The 23,139-nt window shown below is 48.1% G+C and overlaps 11 pseudogenes; 5 read left to right on the top strand and 6 right to left on the bottom strand.

Moving 5' to 3' along the window:
• Positions 1-326: 326 nt before the first annotated feature.
• LOC143958632 (5S ribosomal RNA) lies at positions 327-446 on the bottom strand (annotated as a pseudogene).
• Positions 447-541: 95 nt separating this feature from the next.
• On the bottom strand, positions 542-660 carry LOC143958587 (5S ribosomal RNA; annotated as a pseudogene).
• Positions 661-4,242: 3,582 nt separating this feature from the next.
• On the bottom strand, positions 4,243-4,361 carry LOC143958347 (5S ribosomal RNA; annotated as a pseudogene).
• Positions 4,362-6,987: 2,626 nt separating this feature from the next.
• Positions 6,988-7,106, bottom strand: LOC143958826 (5S ribosomal RNA; annotated as a pseudogene).
• Positions 7,107-7,206: 100 nt separating this feature from the next.
• Positions 7,207-7,325, bottom strand: LOC143958545 (5S ribosomal RNA; annotated as a pseudogene).
• A 321-nt stretch (positions 7,326-7,646) lies between these two features.
• Positions 7,647-7,765, bottom strand: LOC143958379 (5S ribosomal RNA; annotated as a pseudogene).
• A 3,366-nt stretch (positions 7,766-11,131) lies between these two features.
• On the top strand, positions 11,132-11,250 carry LOC143958401 (5S ribosomal RNA; annotated as a pseudogene).
• Positions 11,251-11,572: 322 nt separating this feature from the next.
• On the top strand, positions 11,573-11,691 carry LOC143958483 (5S ribosomal RNA; annotated as a pseudogene).
• A 102-nt stretch (positions 11,692-11,793) lies between these two features.
• On the top strand, positions 11,794-11,912 carry LOC143958838 (5S ribosomal RNA; annotated as a pseudogene).
• A 2,758-nt stretch (positions 11,913-14,670) lies between these two features.
• On the top strand, positions 14,671-14,789 carry LOC143958349 (5S ribosomal RNA; annotated as a pseudogene).
• Positions 14,790-18,513: 3,724 nt separating this feature from the next.
• On the top strand, positions 18,514-18,632 carry LOC143958484 (5S ribosomal RNA; annotated as a pseudogene).
• Positions 18,633-23,139: the final 4,507 nt, after the last annotated feature.

The raw sequence follows: 23,139 nt of genomic DNA on the forward strand, positions 1-23,139 counted from the left end.
TATCAAGTATTGTTCAGCTGCTTTTTGCTCTGTATTTCTCTGTTGCATTATGTACTTGGGGGACCGTCTTCCCCTATTTGGAGAAAAAATTATATTTGAAAAAAAAAGAAGCCTACGACACCTGGTATTCCCAGGCGGTCTCCCATCCAGGCATTAACCAGGCCGGACCCTGCTTAGCCTCCAAGATCAGATGAGATGGAACAGATTCAGGGTGATGTGGCCGTAGCCAATATCTTCAGGCACTCTCAACTCTCTTGACAAACACCAAGATGGTCACCTTGGAAACAAGCGGAAAAAAATAGGTCAATGGCCACAACATAAAAAGAAGCCTACGGCATCTGGAAATCCCAGGCGGTCTCCCATCCAGGTACTAAACTGGTCCCAACCCTGCTTAGCCTCTGAGATCAGATGAGATTGGGCTCTTTCAGGGTGGTGTGGCCGTAGGAGATTTCTTCAGGCACTCTCAACCTTGACTAACGCCAATATGGTCACCTTGGGAAACAAACAAAAAAATCAAGTCAATGCCAACAACATGAGAAGAAGTCTACAGCACCTAGTATTCCCAGGTGGTCTCCCATCCAGGTATTAACAAGGCCCGACCCTGTTTAGTCTCTGAGATCAGACGAGATCTGGTGCTTTCAGGGTTATGTGGCCATAGGCGAGCTCTTCAAGCACTCTCAACCCTCTTGACAAACACCAAGATGGTCACCTTGGTAAACAAAAAAACAAAAAAACAAGTCAATGCCAACAACATAAAAATAAGCCTCCAGCACCTAGTATTCCCAGGTGGTCTCCAATCCAGGTACTAGCAAGGCCCGACCCTGTTTAGCCTCTGAGATCAGAGGAGATTGGGGCGCTTTCAGGCTTATGTGCCCATAGGCAATCTCTTTGGGCACTCTCAACCCTCTTGACAAATGCCAAGATAGTCACCTTGGGAAACAAGCGAAAAAAAAACAGGTCAATGTCAACAACATAAAAAGAAGACTACGGCACCTGGTATTCCAAAGCCATCTCCCATCCAGGGACTAACTAGGCCCAACCCTTCTTAGCCTCAGAGATGAGAAGAGATAGGGCTCTTTCAGGGTGATGCTGCTGTAAGCGAACTCTTTGGGCACTCTCAACCCTCTTGACAAATGCCAAGATGGTCACCTTGGGAAACAAGCGAAAAAAAAAAAAAACGAATCAAGGCCAGCAACATAAAAAGAAGCCTACAATAACTGGTATTCCCAGGTGGTCTCCCATCCAGGTACTAACCAGGCCTGACTCTTCTTAGCCTCCAAGATCAGACGAGATTGGGTGCTTTCAGAGTGCTCGGACTCTTTCCCCATCACTAATGGGATGAGGCAGGGGTGCCCTCTGTCTCCCCTAATTTTTATTCTGACACTGGAACCACTTATGTGTCACGTTCGGAATGACCCGAATATTACTGGCATATCCAAACCCTCGGCACACCACAAAATTGCGGCGTACGCTAACGATCTAATTTCTTTCGTCTCCAATCCACACATTTCGCTTCCCAATATACTCGCGGCTCTCCGGCGATACGGCAGCCTATCAAACTATAAAATCAATTGCACCTTTGGCTGTATTGAATATATCGGTCCCGGATGGTGAGGCCAAGAGGCTACGCTCCGCTTTTCCATTCTACTGAGCTGAAAAATCTATACGTTACCTGGGCGTTGACATCGCAGCGGATTTGGCGCAATTGTACCCGCTTAATTTTGTCCCTCTCCTGAATAGACTGAAATCTGATTTGGAAAACTGGCATGCTTTAACACTGACCTGGTTCAGGCGCTGTAATGCATTCAAAATGACGGCCCTCCCGCGGATTTTATACTTGTTCCAGACATTACCGATCCGGTTACCCCCAATTTTTTTCAGACAACTGCAGGTGCTGCTCCGGGACTTTATTTGGCCGCGCAAACTGCCCAGAGCCCGTTTGCAATTGCTTCCCAGACCAAAGGACAAGGGGGGTCTGGGTCTCCCAGATCTGAGACAATACTACAGAGTGACTCTGCTAGCGAGAGTCGTTGATTGGCATTGTAATGGCCCACACAAGCAGTGGGTGGAGATGGAGATTGAGGATGGATCCATTCCCCTATTGACCTCCCCGTGGCTCCTGTCCTCCCTACCAAAAGACCTCAGAGATCACCCCGTAGTGGGAGCTACGTTGGCTGTTGTGCGGAGGTTGTTCCGCTGCACACACATTGCTCCCCTGCCGTCACCAATGACTCCGGTTATAGGTAATCCAGACTTCCCACCGGGATTTACCAACAAGAAACTGCGACAGTTGACAGTGGTGGGGAAACAGCGTCTGGGAGAGGTGTGGCCCTCGGGAGGGCTCCCGACCACGCAAACTGTCGCCAAGCTTTCTGACCCTCCGCTTGACTTGTTTAGTGCTTATCAACTTCATCACTTTCTTCTGGCCATACAAAGGGCCCCCTACACTCCTAGAGACCTGACACCCTATGAATCCATCTGTCACAAAAAGGAACCTGTGCGACACACCCTCTCCCTCCTGTACAACCTATTAAGTAGTCAGGAGGAGGAGTCGACCCCACCATTTATCCACAAATGGGAGAGGGAGTTTGGCATCACATTTACCCCACAACAGATAGGCAAGATCCTGACATTAGTACATAAAGCTTCCATCGCAAACCAATATCAAGAATCAGGATACAAGATAGTCTCACGCTGGTATAGAGTCCCATACCTTCTGAATAAAATGAATAGATTGATCCCGGATGTTTGTTGGAGGTGCAATTCAGATACGGGGACCATGGGACACATTTTCTGGGCATGCCCGGCCTTGAGGAACTTTTGGGTGGAGGTGACCGAGACGATAAAAACTCTCAGAAATGTAGATATCGCAGACAACCCAGCAGCGTGCCTTCTACACTTGACCGAACAGCCTGTTCGAAAATACAAAAAAACCCTCCCGATGCAACTCCTCAACGCCGCCCGGGCCTGCATTCCCACACTGTGGAGGCAGCCTCAGCCCCCCATCCAAGGTGCTGTGGTATTCCAAAGTCACGACCGGCTCATGTTTTACTCTGGTTCACATAGGTCATGATAAGCTGGCTCGCTGTGGTCCCAGTTGCTCTCCATGATTACATTTGTCCGAACAGGGCTGCATTAGTTATACTGTACTACATGTCCGAGGTGGGGTTTCTCTCATTTCTGCATGAAACTCTAGGACTCCCCTCTGAGAACCCAGAGTTATTTGGCTGCCTATTTTTTGTTACCATGTAATTGTGACCCTGGGTCATGCTGTATGGTTGACTGTTATATTTATGTTGTTCTACTTATACTTAATAAAAGAATAAAACAAAAAAAATAAAAATAAGTCAATGCCAACAACTTAAAAAAAGCCTATGGCATCGAGAAATCCCAGGCGTTCTCCCATCCAGGTACTAACCAGGTCCCAACCCGGCTTAGCCTCTGAGATCAAATGAGATTTGGCTCTTTCAGGGTGATGCAGCCATAGTAGATTTTTTCAGGCACGCTCAACCCTCTTGACAAACGCCAAGATGGTCACCTTGGGAAACAAATAAAAAAAAACAAGTCAACGCCAACAACATAAAAAGAAGCCTACCGCACCTAGTATTTCCAGACGGTCTCCCATCCAGGTATTAACAAGGCACGACCCTTTCTAGCCTCTGAGATCAGCGGAGATTGGGCGCTTTCAGGGTGATGTGCCCATAGGCAATCTCTTTGGGCACTCTCATCCCTCTTGAAAAATGCCAAGATAGTCACCCTGGGAAACAAGCGAAAAAAAACAGGTCAACGCCAACAACATAAAAAGAAGACTACGGCACCTAGTATTCCAAGGCCGTCTCCCATTCAAGTACTAACTAGGCCCAACCCTTCTTAGCCTCTGAGATCAGAAGAGATAGGGTGCTTTCAGGGTGATGCGGCTGTAAGCGATCTCTTTAGGCACTCTCAACCCTCTTGACAAATGCCAAGATGATCACTTTGGGAAACAAGCGAAAAAAACAGGTCAACACCAACAACATAAAAATAAGCCTGCGGCATCTGGAAAACCCAGGCGGTCTCCCATCCAGGTACAAACCAGGCCCAACCCTGCTTAGCTTCTGAGACCAAACGAGATTGGGCGCTTTCAGGGTGTTGTGCTCGTAGGCAATTTCTTTGTGCACTCTCAACCCTCTTGACACATGCCAAGATGGTCACCTTGGGAAACAAGGGAAAATAAAACAGGTCAACGCCGACAACATAATGAGAAGCCTACGGCACCTGGTATTCCCAAGCTGTCTCCCATCCAGGTACTAACCAGGCCCATCGCTGCTTAGCCTCCGAGATCAGATGAGATTGGGCTCTTTCAGGGTGATTTGGCCGTAGGCACTCTCTTTGGGCACTCTGAAGCCTCTTGACAAAGGCCAAGATGGTCACCTTGGGAAACAAGCTAAAAAAAACAGGTCAAAGCCAACAACATAAAAAGAAGCCTACGGCATCCAGTATTCCCAGGCGATCTCCCAATCAAGACACTAACCAGACCAGATCCTTCTATGGCACCTGGTCTTCCCAGGCAGTCTCCCATCCAGGTACAAACCAGGCCTGACGCTGCTTAGCCTCTGAAATCAGACGAGATCGGGTGCTTTCAGGTTGATGTGGCCGTAAGCATTCTCTTCAAGACACGCCCAACCCTCTTGACAAACGCCAAGATGGTCGCCTTGAGAAACAAGCAAAAAAAACAGGTCAAAGCCAACAACATAAAAAGAAGCCTATGGGCTTACAGCGGACCCTAAGAGATGGGACCCACTAGCTCTGTCATGGTTCGGACGCTGTAATATGAACGCAATGCCACGACTTCTGTATCTACTACAAGCCTTACCTATCAAAATACCCCAGACTTTCTTTCATGCGGATCGCTCAACCTTTATCAAGTTGACTGGTGCTGGTGTTCTGCCATATACTGTCCGGCCATGATATAGTGTCTGCGCCGTACTGCGCATGCGCAGTACGGAGCAGACGAAGCTTCGGAAAATCTCCGAAGCCGAACGGCGCCTGCGCGGTGAGTGGAGGTGGTAGCCCCACCTTGCAAGCGGACATAGGGTTGTGAATATTAGAGGGCCCCTCGCAGGCGAGCTTAGCTCGCCACGCTTCGGGCTCAGCCTCGCTGCGCTCGGCTCTTTTATATTCTTACTCTATGTCCACTTGGATAGTGGGGATAGAAACTGGACTCAGTGCGCAGGCGCCGTTCATGCTCGGCAATTTTCGGAATCTGTGTTGCTGTGTACTGCGCATGCGCAGCACACAGCGGACACTATCCGATGGGGGACCATATGTGATAGGACACCGGCATGGGGAACTGAAGCTATGGGTCAAGCTAGAGCAGGAGATGGTGCGGGTTCCACTGACTGGTCTGCCTTGGGCGGGGAGGCCATTGGAGCCCTGTGTGACTACTCACCCGTTAATTGGCCCCTCGCTCGCCGAGATGGATAGTTTTTTTCACCTTTCCCACCTGACTAACTTCCCTTCTCCTATGACCCCAATTATTGGACATCCTAGATTCCCTCCGGGCCTGTCTGACCAGGCCTTTACCAGGCAAGCCCCAAAAGGGCTTCTGAGAGCAGCCCTATTTCTTGGACCCACGGGCTTGATTCCCATGGGGACCATACTGCTAGAGCAAGTACCTGTTGCATTGGATAGCTGGAGAGCTAGACAGCTAATCCATTTCCTCGGATCACTACCTAACCATTCGTTCTTCTCTAGACAATTCCACCCCTTCGAGGAACTTTGCCTGGATGATGGCCCAGTTCGTGGTTCCCTCTCTAGGTCCTACCAAATCCTGACAGACGCACAATCCTCCACGGATCCACCCTTCCTAGCTAAATGGAAAAGGGACTTACAAACTACATTCTCCAAACCACAGAAGGACAGAATACTCTTTTTCGCCCATAAGTCGTCACTCTGCAGTAAATATCAGGAGATCTCATATAAGCTGATCACACGCTGGTATCGTACACCGGTGGTGTTGGCCAAAATATTCCCCGGTCAATCTGACCGCTGCTGTCGCTGCGGGCAACAGGCTGGCACCATTCTCCACATTTTCTGGGAATGCCCTAAATTACAAACATTCTGGCAGCCTGTCCTGAGACTCATCCACAAGTTCACAGACATTTCCTTAGCCAATGATCCCACAGCAGTTCTTCTCAATCTAACTCCTATGTCGAGAAAGCGTTATCATAAGTCCTTACTTAAACATCTCCTCAATGCAGCTAGGGCCTGTATCCCAAGTCAGTGGAAAGAGCAATCTGCTCCAATGGTGACCCAGTGGTTCGCAAGGGTAAATGATATTGAACGAATGGAAGACCTGACTGCCACAATGAGGGATAAAACGGAGGAGCATGAGAACAGATGGTTCTACTGGACCCAGTTTCGCTTTTCGGAAGAATACCTCCGCGAGACATAGTAAGCTCATGGTGATCGTTGGAGATCGCTGTTCCAAACGTTGGACAGCTGATGAGCTGGTGAGCCGAGGGCGTCTCTTGCTCCCTGGGAGGGGACCCCATCCTATCCACTCTACCCACGACACCCCCTTACCCCTTCTTTTCCTTTTCTGCCATTTCCTTCCCCAATCTTCTCTTTCCCCTTCTCCCTCCTTTCAGTTCTACTATTTCCCTTCTTAACTCAAAAAAGGGAAAAGAAAATGGTATGTTCCGACCCCATTTGACTACTACACAATACTCTTCCCCTATCTATGGATATCTAAACTCTTCGAGGATAGCAGGGCTAGTATCAATAATATTTTACGTGGTAGAGGATCCCAACGAGATGGAGCTTTAATCTCATCTTGATATGACCGCAAAGCTGTACACATGCTATTCTCCTCGGACTTCTTACCATTGGCTCTGATATCCATACAATATGATCGTTTGTTTGTAACTATTTGTATCACACATTCTGTGAAGTTGCCTTTGCATTGTATGTTGCATACTACTAAATAAAAAAAAATTTAAAAAAAGAAGCCTATGGCACCTGGTATTCCCAGGCGGTCTCCCATCCAGGTACTAACCAGGCCCGACACTGTTTAGCATCCGAGATCAGACGAGATTGGGTGCTTTCAGGGTGATGGGGCCGTAGGTAATCTCTTCGGGCACTCTCAACCCTCTTGATATACGCCAAGATGGTCACCTTGGGAAACAAGTGAAAAAAAAACAGGTCAAGGCCAACAACATAAAAAGAAGCCTACAGCACCTAGTATTCCCTGGTGGTCTCCAATCCAGGTACTAGCAAGGCCCAACCCTGTTTAGCTTCTGAGATCAGAGGAGATCGGGTGCTTTCAGGGTTATGTGCCCATAGGCAATCTCTTTGGGCATTCTCAACCCTCTTGACAAATGCCAAGATAGTCACCTTGAGATACAAGCGATAAAAAACAGGTCAATGTCAACAACATAAAAAGAAGAATACGGCACCTGGTATTCCAACGCCATCTCCCATCCAGGTACTAACTAGGCCCAACCCTTCTTAGCCTCAGAAAAGAGAATAGATAGGGCTCTTTCAGGGTGATGCTGCTGTAAGCGATCTCTTTGGGCACTCTCAACCCTCTTGACAAATGCCAAGATGGTCACCTTGGGAAACAAGCAAAAAAAAGAAAACGAATCAACGCCAACAACATAAAAAGAAGCCTACAATAACTGGTAATCCCAGGTGGTCTCCCATCCAGGTACTAACCAGGCCCGACTCTTCTTAGCCTCCAAGATCAGATGAGATTGGGTGCTTTCAGAGTGATGTGGCCATAGGCAATCTCTTCAGGCACTCTCAACCCTCTTGACAAACACCAAGATGGTCACTTTGGGAAATAAGCAAAAAAAAAACAGGTCAACGCCAACAACATAAAAAGAAGTCTATGACACCTGGTTTTCCCAGGCGGTCTCCCATCCAGGTACTAACAAGGCCCGACTCTATTAGCCTCCAACATCAAACGAGATCGGGTGCTTTCAGGGTGATGTGCCCGTAGGCAATCTCTTCAGGCACTTTCAACCCTCTTGACAAACGCCAAGATGGTCACCTTGGGAAACAAGCAAAAAAATAAAAATAAGTCGGAAGCTAGAGACAATACGGCCCGAGTCCTCAATTTAATCCATGCGGCGCATGTACAGGGAAGGCCCTTGCTTATGTTGTCAACGGATGCGGAGAAGGCCTTTGACAAGGTGGCCTGGCACTTTATGCAGGCCACCCTGGAACATATAGGTCTTGGCCCCAACATGATGAGCTGGGTAATGTCGCTTTACTCCACGCCATCGGCAGCGGTACGGGTGACCGAGTGGTGCTCGGACTCTTTCCCCATCACTAATGGGACGAGGCAGGGGTGCTCTCTGTCTCCCCTAATTTTAATTCTGACACTGGAACCACTTATGTGTCACGTTCGGAATGACCCGAATATTACTGGCATATCCAAACCCTCGGCACACCACAAAATTGCGGCGTACGCTGACGATCTAATTTTTTCCGTCTCCAATCCACACATTTTGCTTCCCAAAATACTTGCGTCTCTACAGCGACACGGCAGCCTATCAAACTATAAAAACAATTGCGCCAAGTCGGCTGTATTGAATATATCGGTCCCGGATGGTGAGGCCAAGAGGCTCCGCTCTTCTTTTCCATTCTAATGGGCTGGAAAATCTATACGTTAACTGGGCGTTGACATCGCAGCGGATTTAGCGCAATTGTACCTGCTTAATTTTGTCCCTCTCCTGGATAGACTGAAATCTGATTTGGGAAACTGGCATGCTTTAACACTGACCTGGTTCGGGCGCTGTAATGCATTCAAAATGATGGCCCTCCCTCGGATCTTATACATGTTCCAGACATTACCGATCCGGTTACCCCCAATTGTTTTTCAGACAACTGCAGGTGCTGCTCCGGGACTTTATTTGGGCGCGTGAAGGGTGGCTGTCAATTCTTCCATCCGGAGAATATGATTGACTTTGGAATACCACAGCACCTTGGATGGGGGCTGAGGCTGCCTCCACAGTGCGGGAATGCAGGCCCGGGCGGCATTCAGGAGTTGCATCGTGAGGATTTTTTTATATTTTCGAACAGGCTGTTCGGTCAAGTGTAGAAGGCACGCTACTGGGAACCCAAAAGTTCCTCAAGGTCGGGCATGCCCAGAAAAGGTGTCCCATGGTCCCCATATCTGAATTTCACCTCCAACAAACATCCGGGATCGATCTATCCATTTTATTCAGAAGGTATGGGACTCTATACCAGCGTGAGACTATCTTGTATCTTGATATTGGTTTGCGATGGAAGCTTTATGTACTAAGGTCAGGATCTTCCCTATCTGTTGTGGGGTAAATGTGATGCCTAAGTCCCTCTCCCATTTGTGGATAAATGGTGGGGGTCGACTCCTCCTCCTGACTACTCAATAGGTTGTACAGGAGGGAGAGGGTGTGTCGCACAGGTTCCCTTTTGTGACAGATGGATTCATAGGGTGTCAGGTCACTAGGAGTGTAGGGGGCCCTTTGTATGGCCAGAAGAAAGTGACAAAGTTGATAAGCACTAAACAAGTCAAGCGGAGGGTCAGAAAGCTCGGCGACAGTTTGCGTGGTCGGGAGCCCTCCCGTGGGCCACACCTCTCCCAGACGCTGTTTCCCCACCACTGTCAACTGTCGCAGTTTCTTGTTGGTAAATCCCGGTGGGAAGTCTGGATTAGCTATAACCGGAGTCATTGGTGATGGCAGGGGAGCAATGTGTGTGCAGCGGAACAACCTCCGCACAACAGCCAACGTAGCTCCCACTACGGGGTGACCTCTGAGGTCTTTTGGTAGGGAGGACAGGAGCCACGGGGAGGTCAATAGGGGAATGGATCCATCCTCAATCTCCATCTCCACCCACTGCTTGTGTGGGCCATTACAATGCCAATCAACGACTCTCGCTAGCAGAGTCACTCTGTAGTATTGTCTGAGATCTGGGAGACCCAGACCCCCCTTGTCCTTTGGTCTGGCAAGCAATTGCAAATGGGCTTTGGGCAGTTTGCGCGCCCAAATAAAGTCCCGGAGCAGCACCTGCAGTTGTCTGAAAAAAATTGGGGGTAACCGGATCGGTAATGTCTGGAACATGTATAAGATCCGAGCGAGGGCCATCATTTTGAATGCATTACAGCGCCCAAACCAGGTCAGTGTTAAAGCATGCCAGTTTCCCAAATTAGATTTCAGTCTATCCAGCAGAGGGACAAAATTAAGCTGCGATGTCAACGCCCAGTTAACGTATAGATTTTTCAGCCCAGTAGAATGGAAAAGAGGAGCGGAGCCTCTTGGCCTCACCATCCGGGACCGATATATTCAATACAGCCGACTTGGCGCAATTGTTTTTATAGTTTGATAGGCTGCCGTGTCGCTGTAGAGACGCAAGTATTTTGGGAAGCAAAATGTGTGGATTGGAGACGGAAAAAATTAGATCGTCAGCGTACGCCGCAATTTTGTGGTGTGCCGAGGGTTTGGATATGCCAGTAATATTCGGGTCATTCCGAACGTGACACATAAGTGGTTCCAGTGTCAGAATTAAAATTAGGGGAGACAGAGAGCACCCTTGCCTCGTCCCATTAGTGATGGGGAACAACATAAAGATGGAGTCCGAGCACCACTCGGTCACCCGTACCGCTGCCGATGGCGTGGAGTAAAGCGACATTACCCAGCTCATCATGTTGGGGCCAAGACCTATATGTTCCAGGGTGGCCTGCATAAAGTGCCAGGCCACCTTGTCAAAGGCCTTCTCCGCATCCGTTGACAACATAAGCAAGGGCCTTCCCTGTACATGCGCCGCATGGATTAAATTGAGGACTCGGGCCGTATTGTCTCTAGCTTCCGACTTATTTTTATTTTTTTGCTTGTTTCCCAAGGTGACCATCTTGGCGTTTGTCAAGAGGGTTGAAAGTGCCTGAAGAGATTGCCTACGGGCACATCACCCTGAAAGCACCCGATCTCGTTTGATGTTGGAGGCTAATAGAGTCGGGCCTTGTTAGTACCTGGATGGGAGACCGCCTGGGAATACCAGGTGTCGTAGACTTTTTTTTATGTTGTTGGCGTTGACCTGTTTTTTTTTCGCTTATTTCCCAAAGTGACCATCTTGGTGTTTGTCAAGAGGGTTGAGAGTGCCTGAAGAGATTGCCTATGGCCACATCACTCTGAAAGCACCCAATCTCGTCTGATCTTGGAGGCTAAGAAGAGTCGGGCCTGGTTAGTACCTGGATGGGAGACCACCTGGGATTACCAGTTATTGTAGGCTTCTTTTTATGTTGTTGGCGTTGATTCGTTTTCTTTTTTTTTGCTTGTTTCCCAAGGTGACCATCTTGGCATTTGTCAAGAGGGTTGAGAGTGCCCAAAGAGATCGCTTACAGCAGCATCACCCTGAAAGAGCCCTATCTATTCTCTTTTCTGAGGCTAAGAAGGGTTGGGCCTAGTTAGTACCTGGATGGGAGATGGCGTTGGAATACCAGGTGCCGTATTCTTCTTTTTATGTTGTTGACATTGACCTGTTTTTTATCGCTTGTATCTCAAGGTGACTATCTTGGCATTTGTCAAGAGGGTTGAGAATGCCCAAAGAGATTGCCTATGGGCACATAACCCTGAAAGCACCCGATCTCCTCTGATCTCAGAAGCTAAACAGGGTTGGGCCTTGCTAGTACCTGGATTGGAGACCACCTGGGAATACTAGGTGCTGTAGGCTTCTTTTTATGTTGTTGGCCTTGACCTGTTTTTTTTTTTCACTTGTTTCCCAAGGTGACCATCTTGGCGTATGTCAAGAGGGTTGAGAGTGCCCGAAGAGATTACCTACGGCCCCATCACCCTGAAAGCACCCAATCTCGTCTGATCTCGGATGCTAAACAGTGTCGGGCCTGGTTAGTACCTGGATGGGAGACCGCCTGGGAATACCAGGTGCCATAGGCTTCTTTTTTTTATTTTTTTTTATTTAGTAGTATGCAACATACAATGCAAAGGCAACTTCACAGAATGTGTGATACAAATAGTTACAAACAAACTATCATATTGCATGGATATCAGAGCCAATGGTAAGAAGTCCGAGGAGAATAGCATGTGTACAGCTTTGCGGTCATATCAAGATGAGATTAAAGCTCCATCTCGTTGGGATCCTCTACCACGTAAAATATTATTGATACTAGCCCTGCTATCCTCGAAGAGTTTAGATATCCATAGATAGGGGAAGAGTATTGTGTAGTAGTCAAATGGGGTCGGAACATACCATTTTCTTTTCCCTTTTTTGAGTTAAGAAGGGAAATAGTAGAACTGAAAGGAGGGAGAAGGGGAAAGAGAAGATTGGGGAAGGAAATGGCAGAAAAGGAAAAGAAGGGGTAAGGGGGTGTCGTGGGTAGAGTGGATAGGATGGGGTCCCCTCCCAGGGAGCAAGAGACGCCCTCGGCTCACCAGCTCATCAGCTGTCCAACGTTTGGAACAGCGATCTCCAACGATCACCATGAGCTTACTATGTCTCGCGGAGGTATTCTTCCGAAAAGCGAAACTGGGTCCAGTAGAACCATCTGTTCCCATGCTCCTCCGTTTTATCCCTCATTGTGGCAGTCAGGTCTTCCATTCGTTCAATATCATTTACCCTTGCGAACCACTGGGTCACCATTGGAGCAGATTGCTCTTTCCACTGACTTGGGATACAGGCCCTAGCTGCATTGAGGAGATGTTTAAGTAAGGACTTATGATAACGCTTTCTCGACATAGGAGTTAGATTGAGAAGAACTGCTGTGGGATCATTGGCTAAGGAAATGTCTGTGAACTTGTGGATGAGTCTCAGGACAGGCTGCCAGAATGTTTGTAATTTAGGGCATTCCCAGAAAATGTGGAGAATGGTGCCAGCCTGTTGCCCGCAGCGACAGCAGCGGTCAGATTGACCGGGGAATATTTTGGCCAACACCACCGGTGTACGATACCAGCGTGTGATCAGCTTATATGAGATCTCCTGATATTTACTGCAGAGTGACGACTTATGGGCGAAAAAGAGTATTCTGTCCTTCTGTGGTTTGGAGAATGTAGTTTGTAAGTCCCTTTTCCATTTAGCTAGGAAGGGTGGATCCGTGGAGGATTGTGCGTCTGTAAGGATTTGGTAGGACCTAGAGAGGAAACCACGAACTGGGCCATCATCCAGGCAAAGTTCCTCAAAGGGGTGGAATTGTCTAGAGAAGAACGAATGGTTAGGTAGTGATCCGAGGAAATGGATTAGCTGTCTAGCTCTCCAGCTATCCAATGCAACAGGTACTTGCTCTAGCAGTATGGTCCCCATGGGAATCAAGCCCGTGGGTCCAAGAAATAGGGCTGCTCTCAGAAGCCCTTTCGGGGCTTGCCTGGTAAAGGCCTGGTCAGACAGGCCCGGAGGGAATCTAGGATGTCCAATAATTGGGGTCATAGGAGAAGGGAAGTTAGTCAGGTGGGAAAGGTGAAAAAAACTATCCATCTCGGCGAGCGAGGGGCCAATTAACGGGTGAGTAGTCACACAGGGCTCCAATGGCCTCCCCGCCCAAGGCAGACCAGTCAGTGGAACCCGCACCATCTCCTGCTCTAGCTTGACCCATAGCTTCAGTTCCCCATGCTGGTGTCCTATCACATATGGTCCCCCATCGGATAGTGTCCGCTGTGTGCTGCGCATGCGCAGTACACAGCAACACAGATTCCGAAAATTGCCGAGCATGAACGGCGCCTGCGCACTGAGTCCAGGTTCTATCCCCACTATCCAAGTGGACATAGAGTAAGAATATAAAAGAGCCGAGCACAGCGAGGCCGAGCCCGAAGCGTGGCGAGCGAAGCTCGCCTGCGAGGGGCCCTCTAATATTCACAACCCTATGTCCGCTTGGATGGTGGGGCTACCACCTCCACTCACCGCGCAGGCGCCGTTCGGCTTCGGAGATTTTCCGAAGCTTCGTCTGCTTCGTCTGCTCCGTACTGCGCATGCGCAGTACGGCGCAGACACTATATCATGGCCGGACAGTATATGGCAGAACACCAGCACCAGTCAACCACCGGTGTCATGTGCGTCGCTGTGTAATATAGAGCAGGGTCCGGGAAGCCAATACCTCCCCGCAATTTCGGTCGCAACAGCATTGCCCTACCAATACGCATATGTTTTCCGCGCCAGAGGAACTTGATAAAGGTTGAGCGAACCGCATGAAAGAAAGTCTGGGGTATTTTGATAGGTAAGGCTTGTAGTAGATACAGAAGTCGTGGCATTGCGTTCATATTACAGCGTCCGAACCATGACAGAGCTAGTGGGTCCCATCTCTTAGGGTCCGCTGTAAGCCCATAGGCTTCTTTTTATGTTGTTGGCTTTGACCTGTTTTTTTTGCTTGTTTCTCAAGGCGACCATCTTGGCGTTTGTCAAGAGGGCTGGGCGTGTCTTGAAGAGAATGCTTACGGCCACATCAACCTGAAAGCACCCGATCTCATCTGATTTCAGAGGCTAAGCAGCGTCAGGCCTGGTTTGTACCTGGATGGGAGACTGCCTGGGAAGACCAGGTGCCATAGAAGGATCTGGTCTGGTTAGTGTCTTGATTGGGAGATCGCCTGGGAATACTGGATGCCGTAGGCTTCTTTTTATGTTGTTGGCTTTGACCTGTTTTTTTTAGCTTGTTTCCCAAGGTGACCATCTTGGCCTTTGTCAAGAGGCTTCAGAGTGCCCAAAGAGAGTGCCTACGGCCAAATCACCCTGAAAGAGCCCAATCTCATCTGATCTCGGAGGCTAAGCAGCGATGGGCCTGGTTAGTACCTGGATGGGAGACAGCTTGGGAATACCAGGTGCCGTAGGCTTCTCATTATGTTGTCGGCGTTGACCTGTTTTATTTTCCCTTGTTTCCCAAGGTGACCATCTTGGCATGTGTCAAGAGGGTTGAGAGTGCGCAAAGAAATTGCCTACGAGCACAACACCCTGAAAGCGCCCAATCTCGTTTGGTCTCAGAAGCTGAGCAGGGTTGGGCCTGGTTTGTACCTGGATGGGAGACCGCCTGGGTTTTCCAGATGCCGCAGGCTTATTTTTATGTTGTTGGTGTTGACCTGTTTTTTTCGCTTGTTTCCCAAAGTGATCATCTTGGCATTTGTCAAGAGGGTTGAGAGTGCCTAAAGAGATCACTTACAGCCGCATCACCCTGAAAGCACCCTATCTCTTCTGATCTCAGAGGCTAAGAAGGGTTGGGCCTAGTTAGTACTTGAATGGGAGACGGCCTTGGAATACTAGGTGCCGTAGTCTTCTTTTTATGTTGTTGGCGTTGACCTGTTTTTTTTCGCTTGTTTCCCAGGGTGACTATCTTGGCATTTTTCAAGAGGGATGAGAGTGCCCAAAGAGATTGCCTATGGGCACATCACCCTGAAAGCGCCCAATCTCCGCTGATCTCAGAGGCTAGAAAGGGTCGCGCCTTGTTAATACCTGGATGGGAGACCGTCTGGAAATACTAGGTGCGGTAGGCTTCTTTTTATGTTGTTGGCGTTGACTTGTTTTTTTTTGTTTGTTTCCCAAGGTGACCATCTTGGCGTTTGTCAAGAGGGTTGAGCGTGCCTGAAAAAATCTACTATGGCTGCATCACCCTGAAAGAGCCAAATCTCATTTGATCTCAGAGGCTAAGCAGGGTTGGGACCTGGTTAGTACCTGGATGGGAGAACACCTGGGATTTCTCGATGCCATAGGCTTTTTTTAAGTTGTTGGCATTGACTTATTTTTTATTTTTTTGTTTTATTCTTTTATTAAGTATAAGTAGAACAACATAAATATAACAGTCAACCATACAGCATGACCCAGGGTCACAATTACATGGTAACAAAAAATAGGCAGCCAGATAACTCTGGGTTCTCAGAGGGGAGTCCTAGAGTTTCATGCAGAAATGAGAGAAACCCCACCTCGGACATGTAGTACAGTATAACTAATGCAGCCCTGTTCGGACAAATGTAATCATGGAGAGCAACTGGGACCACAGCGAGCCAGCTTATCATGACCTATGTGAACCAGAGTAAAATATGAGCCGGTCGTGTCCAGAACCCTGGGGCTCTTCTGGGTCCCAAAGGCTAGTAAGGAGACAAGGCACAGTCAAAAGGGAGGACGGGGGAAGAAGAGAGTGCTAAGACGGAGAGAGAGGAGGGGGGGGGATGGCGGCGGGGAAAAATAGAAAAATAAAGACAAAAAGGGAGGGGGGGGGGGGATGCCACCGAGGCCAGACATGGCCTACGTAGGTAAACGTTAGATGTTCAGTCTTTTTCTGGGACAGGGGCGCTGCTCACCTCCCGAATGTAGTCTCAAGTACCAGAAAAATACCTCCAGGGCCTCCATGTAACACTAAATGCCTCTTCAGTGTTGTGAAGGGTGGCGGTCAATTCTTCCATCCAGAGAATATGATTGACTTTGGAATACCACAGCACCTTGGATGGGGGGCTGAGGCTGCCTCCACAGTGTGGGAATGCAGGCCCGGGCGGCGTTCAGGAGTTGCATCGGGAGGGTTTTTTTGTATTTTCGAACAGGCTGTTCGGTCAAGTGTAGAAGGCACGCTGCTGGGTTGTCTGCGATATCTACATTTCTGAGAGTTTTTATCGTCCTGGTCACCTCCACCCAAAAGTTCCTCAAGGCCGGGCATGCCCAGAAAATGTGTCCCATGGTCCCCGTATCTGAATTGCACCTCCAACAAACATCCGGGATCGATTTATTCATTTTATTCAGAAGGTATGGGACTCTATACCAGCGTGAGACTATCTTGTATCCTGATTCTTGATATTGGTTTGCGATGGAAGCTTTATGTACTAATGTCAGGATCTTGCCTATCTGTTGTGGGGTAAATGTGATGCCAAAGTCCCTCTCCCATTTGTGGATAAATGGTGGGGTCGACTCCTCCTCCTGACTACTTAATAGGTTGTACAGGAGGGAGAGGGTGTGTCGCACAGGTTCCTTTTTGTGACAGATGGATTCATAGGGTGTCAGGTCCCTAGGAGTGTAGGGGGCCCTTTGTATGGCCAGAAGAAAGTGATGAAGTTGATAAGCACTAAACAAGTCAAGCGGAGGGTCAGAAAGCTTGGCGACAGTTTGCGTGGTCGGGAGCCCTCCCGAGGGCCACACCTCTCCCAGACGCTGTTTCCCCACCACTGTCAACTGTCGCAGTTTCTTGTTGGTAAATCCCGGTGGGAAGTCTGGATTACCTATAACCGGAGTCATTGGTGACGGCAGGGGAGCAATGTGTGTGCAGCGGAACAACCTCCGCACAACAGCCAACGTAGCTCCCACTACGGGGTGATCTCTGAGGTCTTTTGGTAGGGAGGACAGGAGCCACGGGGAGGTCAATAGGGGAATGGATCCATCCTCAATCTCCATCTCCACCCACTGCTTGTGTGGGCCTTTACAATGCCAATCAACGACTCTCGCTAGCAGAGTCACTCTGTAGTATTGTCTCAGATCTGGGAGACCCAGACCCCCCTTGTCCTTTGGTCTGGGAAGCAATTGCAAACGGGCTCTGGGCAGTTTGCACGGCCAAATAAAGTCCCGGAGCAGCACCTGCAGTTGTCTGAAAAAAATTGGGGGTAACCGGATCGGTAATGTCTGGAACAAGTATAAAATCCACGGGAGGGCCGTCATTTTGAATGCATTACAGCGCCTGAACCAGGTCAGTGTTAAAGCATGCCAGTTTTCCAAATCAGATTTCAGTCTATTCAGGAGAGGGACAAAATTAAGCGGGTACAATTGCGCCAAATCCGCTGCGATGTCAACGCCCAGGTAACGTATAGATTTTTCAGCTCAGTAGAATGGAAAAGCGGAGCGTAGCCTCTTGGCCTCACCATCCGGGACCGATATATTCAATACAGCCAAAGGTGCAATTGATTTTATAGTTTGATAGGCTGCCGTATCGCCGGAGAGCCGCGAGTATATTGGGAAGCGAAATGTGTGGATTGGAGACGAAAGAAATTAGATCGTTAGCGTACGCCGCAATTTTGTGGTGTGCCGAGGGTTTGGATATGCCAGTAATATTCGGGTCATTCCGAACGTGACACATAAGTGGTTCCAGTGTCAGAATAAAAATTAGGGGAGACAGAGGGCACCCCTGCCTCATCCCATTAGTGATGGGGAAAGAGTCCGAGCACTCTGAAAGCACCCAATCTCGTCTGATCTTGGAGGCTAAGAAGAGTCGGGCCTGGTTAGTACCTGGATGGGAGACCACCTGGGATTACCAGTTATTGTAGGCTTCTTTTTATGTTGTTGGCGTTGATTCGTTTTCTTTTTTTTTGCTTGTTTCCCAAGGTGACCATCTTGGCATTTGTCAAGAGGGTTGAGAGTGCCCAAAGAGATCGCTTACAGCAGCATCACCCTGAAAGAGCCCTATCTATTCTCTTTTCTGAGGCTAAGAAGGGTTGGGCCTAGTTAGTACCTGGATGGGAGATGGCGTTGGAATACCAGGTGCCGTATTCTTCTTTTTATGTTGTTGACATTGACCTGTTTTTTATCGCTTGTATCTCAAGGTGACTATCTTGGCATTTGTCAAGAGGGTTGAGAATGCCCAAAGAGATTGCCTATGGGCACATAACCCTGAAAGCACCCGATCTCCTCTGATCTCAGAAGCTAAACAGGGTTGGGCCTTGCTAGTACCTGGATTGGAGACCACCTGGGAATACTAGGTGCTGTAGGCTTCTTTTTATGTTGTTGGCCTTGACCTGTTTTTTTTTTCACTTGTTTCCCAAGGTGACCAGCTAGTATTTTTAAAATGTGTTTCTTGTATAAAGGCCACATCAGTACAGGATGTGTTCAGTTCTCACAGGAGGATCCACCGTTTTTCAGGGGAGTTCAGTCCCTTAACGTTTAGAGAGGTGACCTTGACTGAGTCTGCCATCGCTCCTCGGGGAGGGGGGGGGGGGACATCAGAGAAAAGCAAAGAAAGTTGAACCAAGGTAGGTTTTGGGTAGGTAATGCATGGTGGGAACTAAGGGGGAGAAAGGAAGGGCAAATGCAAGGAAAGGTAAAGGGAAAAAGAGGCCGGGCACCTCAACCCCAGGGGGAGAGGGAAATTAACGGTTGTCCGCACTCAACAGTACAGGAAGGGTATACTAAAACAGCACAATTATGCTATAGCGCTTACCAGATGTACACTGGGTTTAACGCGCTGTCCTACTTGGGTAATTGGGTAGACAGGTTGGAGAGGGAGCCCCCGAATCCTAGTCCCCCCAGCCCCGGCAGTGGTAAATGTCACGTCTGATACCGGTATGCAAATAAAAGACAATCAGTAACATCAAAGAAACAAAAAACAATAGTATAACCAAAACAGAGGTAGAGCATATAACTGTTAGCACTGAGGGGTCTCCTCGGCTCGCCCTAAACGTAGGCATGCACGAGGGAGCCCGTCACAACAGAAAAGGCATCACAGAATGGGATCCACCACCCCCCGTCCCATACCCCTAAAGTACATGCAGTCCCCAAACAAATGCCTTTCTCCCTTTGGCAGATTGTCCTCTCCTTACCCCCTCTCCCCCGTCCACGCCCCGGGGGGAAAAGGGGCAGGGAAGGGGGGAAAGGGGGAGTGGAAGGGGGGAAAGGGGGAGTGGAAGGGGGAAAGGGGGAGGGAAAGGAGGGAAGGGAAGGGTGGGAAGGGGGGGAAGGGAAGGGTGGGAAGGGAAGGGTGGGAAGGGGGGGAAGGGAGGGGGGAAACAGGGGAGAGGGGACAAACATGCAGAAATGTCAAGTCCTTTAGCGCACTCCCACCAGCAAACACCCGGACCCCATAAATTTCAACTCCTCCCCTCCATGGTCACCACATCAAGATGAAAGAGAAGCAGCCCTGGGCGGTGCATGGAAAATCCGGCAGGCAAGGGGCTGGTGCCACCATCCTTCCATCCAATGGGAGACTTCACCTGAGCAGCAGTCCTGGGGCCCGCCAATTAGTGTCTCTCCTGCATCTCCAGAGGGAGGCTGGGACTGCCCAAACAGTAAGGGGTAAATCCTCCAGGGGGGTCCAGAGTCACCCTGGAGGGAAGCAGTGTCTCGTACCAATAGGCTCAATAAATAAGTCATCCAGGGTCCCCGAAAGCTGCAGAAGGCAATGTCGGCAAAGAGTAGGTGGGAGCCAGAGGGGGGGACAAGGGGCACATCCAGGGGGAGGGGACACATATGCGGGAATGTCAAGCCCTTCCAGTACAGCGCATTAGGTATCACTCAGACCCCCCAAAGTGCAAATCCCCCATCTAAGGTCAAGACTCCAGAAGGGAAGATGAGCCGCCCTGGTCTGTACATGAAAGAACCTGCTGCCAAGGGGTTGGGGCCATCATCCCTTCCTCCAATGGGAGATGCCACCGGCATGACAGCCCCGTGTCCTGTCAAGTGGTGCCCCTCTGACAATGTCGTTGTGGTATATGTGGAGCATCCAGGGAGAGGCAGGGACCACCCAAACAGTGAGGGGTAAAGCCTCCAAGGGGGACCGGTGTCAGACAGGAGGATAGCGGTGTCTTGTACAAGTTGGTTAATTAGAAAAGTCATCCAGTGTGTTTCTGTGAGCAGCGGAAAGAAAGGTCGGTAAGGATTATGAATGGGTGGGGGCCAGGGAGTGCATAAAACTGCCACCAGATGACCGGGGCAGAGAGGGCAAGGGGATGAAAGTCAGATCTGGTAGGTGGGGGCGGGGGTGAGGAGTGTCCCTCATATTACTCACGTTGGCCATACCTTGAAGCTGAGCGCTCTGCATACCCAGGACGTTCTTCTGTATAATCTAGCCTATCTGTACACATTAGTCGGTCCTCTGTATACACTAGTCTGTCTGTATACACTAGTGTATACAGATAGGCTAGATTATACAGAAGAACGTCCTGGGTATGCAGAGATGGAGGCTAGGGTATACAGAGAGAGAGACTGTGTTACACAGAGAGGCAGGAGTATGCTGACTTGCTAGTGTATACAGATGGACTAGTGTATACAGTAGACCGGCTAGTTTATACAGAGAGGCTAATGTGTACAAAAGACAGGCTAGTTTATACAGATAGGCTAGATTATACAAAAGAACGTCCTGGATATGCAGAGATGGAGGCTAGGGTATACAGAGAGAGAGTGAGGCTGGGTTACACAGAGAGGCAGGAGTATGCAGACTTGCTAGGGTATACAGAGAGAGAGGCTAGAGTATGCATACTTGCTAGTGTATACAGGCGGACTAGTGTATACAGAAGACCGGTTAGTTTAAACAGAGAGGCAAATGTGTACAAAAGACAGGCTAGTGTATACAAATAGGCTAGATTATAGAGAAGAACGTCCTGGGTATGCAGAGATGGATGGCTAGTGTATACAGATAGGCTAGATTATACAGATAGGCTAGATTATACAGAAGAACGTCCTGGGTATGCAGAGATGGAGGCTAAGGTATACAGAGAGAGAGGCTAGAGTACGCATACTTGCTAGTGTATACAGATGGACTAGTGTATACAGAGGACCGGCTAGTTTATACAGAGAGGCTAATGTGTACAAAAGACAGGCTAGTGTATACAAATAGGCTAGATTATAGAGAAGAACGTCCTGGGTATGCAGAGAGAGAAGTTGGGTTACAAAGAGAGGCTAGTGTATGCAGACTTGCTAGTGTATACCGGTGGACTAGTGTATACAGAGAGGCTTGGGTATACAGAGAGCTAATGTATAAAGAGATGCTAGTGTATACCGACGGACTAGTGTATACAGAGGACCGGCTAGTTTATACAGAGAGGTTAATGTGTACAAAAGACAGGATAGTTTATACAGATAGGCTAGATTATACAGAAGAACGTCCTGGGTATGCAGAGATGGAGGCTAGGGTATACAGAGAGAGAGAGCGAGGCTGGGTTACACAGAGAGGCAGGAGTATGCAGACTTGCTAGTGTATACAGATGGACTAGTGTATACAGTAGACCGGCTAGTTTACACAGAGAGGCTAATGTGTACAAAAGACAGGCTAGTGTATACAGATAGGCTAGATTATACAGAAGAAGGTCCTGGTTTATGTAAGAGATGGAGGCTAGTGTATGCAGAGAGAGAGGCTTTTTTCATATTTTGGTGCTGTTAAAAAGTGGTGTGTTGTCAGTGGTGATATCAATGTGACAGTTAATGTGGAGAACTACAACTATTCAAAATAGAGCAAAAGAGTGCTAAAGTTTAACTTGTTAAGTCATTGACTGATAGACGTTAAGTAATTGGCCGTTATTGGTTTGGCAGTACATGGTTTATTTTGATGTAAGATAGTTTTATTCTCTACTTATAGCCGAGTTTTAGACGACTTTCTTATTAGCATTATTCGCATTATTCATATATATTATGCAGAGTGTAAGTATTGCAGTGAGACGATATTGCTTTTAAAAGATTTGTATTATTATACATAGCATTGTTAGCAGACCAATAGGACAATTTACATGGCTTAATATTGCAGAGCGTAATTTATCAGGAAAGAGATCCAAAGCGTTAGTTGCAGTAGCTTCATAAAACTGAGATATCGTTGCATTACTCTAAATTTAAAAGTTGTTCCGGTAGCATTGAAAAGACGATATTAGATGAGTGATCTACACATTTCGTTTACTATTTCACTATACCGGCTAAATGTTAATATGTTAATATGTGCTGCGTGTAAGGTAGAAATTAGATGGTTTAGTGTGAGCTGGTTTACCAGGATTTAGAGATAGTAATCTGTTTATACTAGTAATAAATATAGCAAAATAACTATAAAGGGTTTAAGTGGAAATACACGAAATAACAGCAACAACGTGTGTAGGTTTTTATCAATCAAGTTAATTACGTGTCAGCAGCTAAATATTCTGCAATAGCAGAGATTAAGTATTGCAGTCGAAATGAGATCGGAAGCGTTAGTTGCAGTAGCTCCAAAATGACTGAGAAATCATTTCATTACTCTAAATTTAAAATTTATCCCGGTAGCACTGAGTGGACTGATATTAGATGAGTGATCGTTCTAGTACAAATTCAGTTTCCTATAGCAGAGAGATACCAGCTAAATGTGAGACGAGCAATTAAACTGTTCACGGTAGCATTGCATTACTCTTAATATGTGCAGCGTGTAAAGAAGCAATAAGATGGTTTTGTATTATCCTAAAATTAGCAGTATACGTAATAAAGGTGAGTAGGTAACCTGGATTTAGACATAGCAAACTCTATAATCTAATTTAGCAAAATTAGAAAGGATAA

The sequence above is a fragment of the Lithobates pipiens genome, unplaced genomic scaffold (assembly GCF_037356315.1).
Source record: "Lithobates pipiens isolate NorthernLeopardFrog02 unplaced genomic scaffold, aLitPip1_a1.2 Scaffold_61, whole genome shotgun sequence".
Taxonomy (NCBI): domain Eukaryota; kingdom Metazoa; phylum Chordata; class Amphibia; order Anura; family Ranidae; genus Lithobates; species Lithobates pipiens.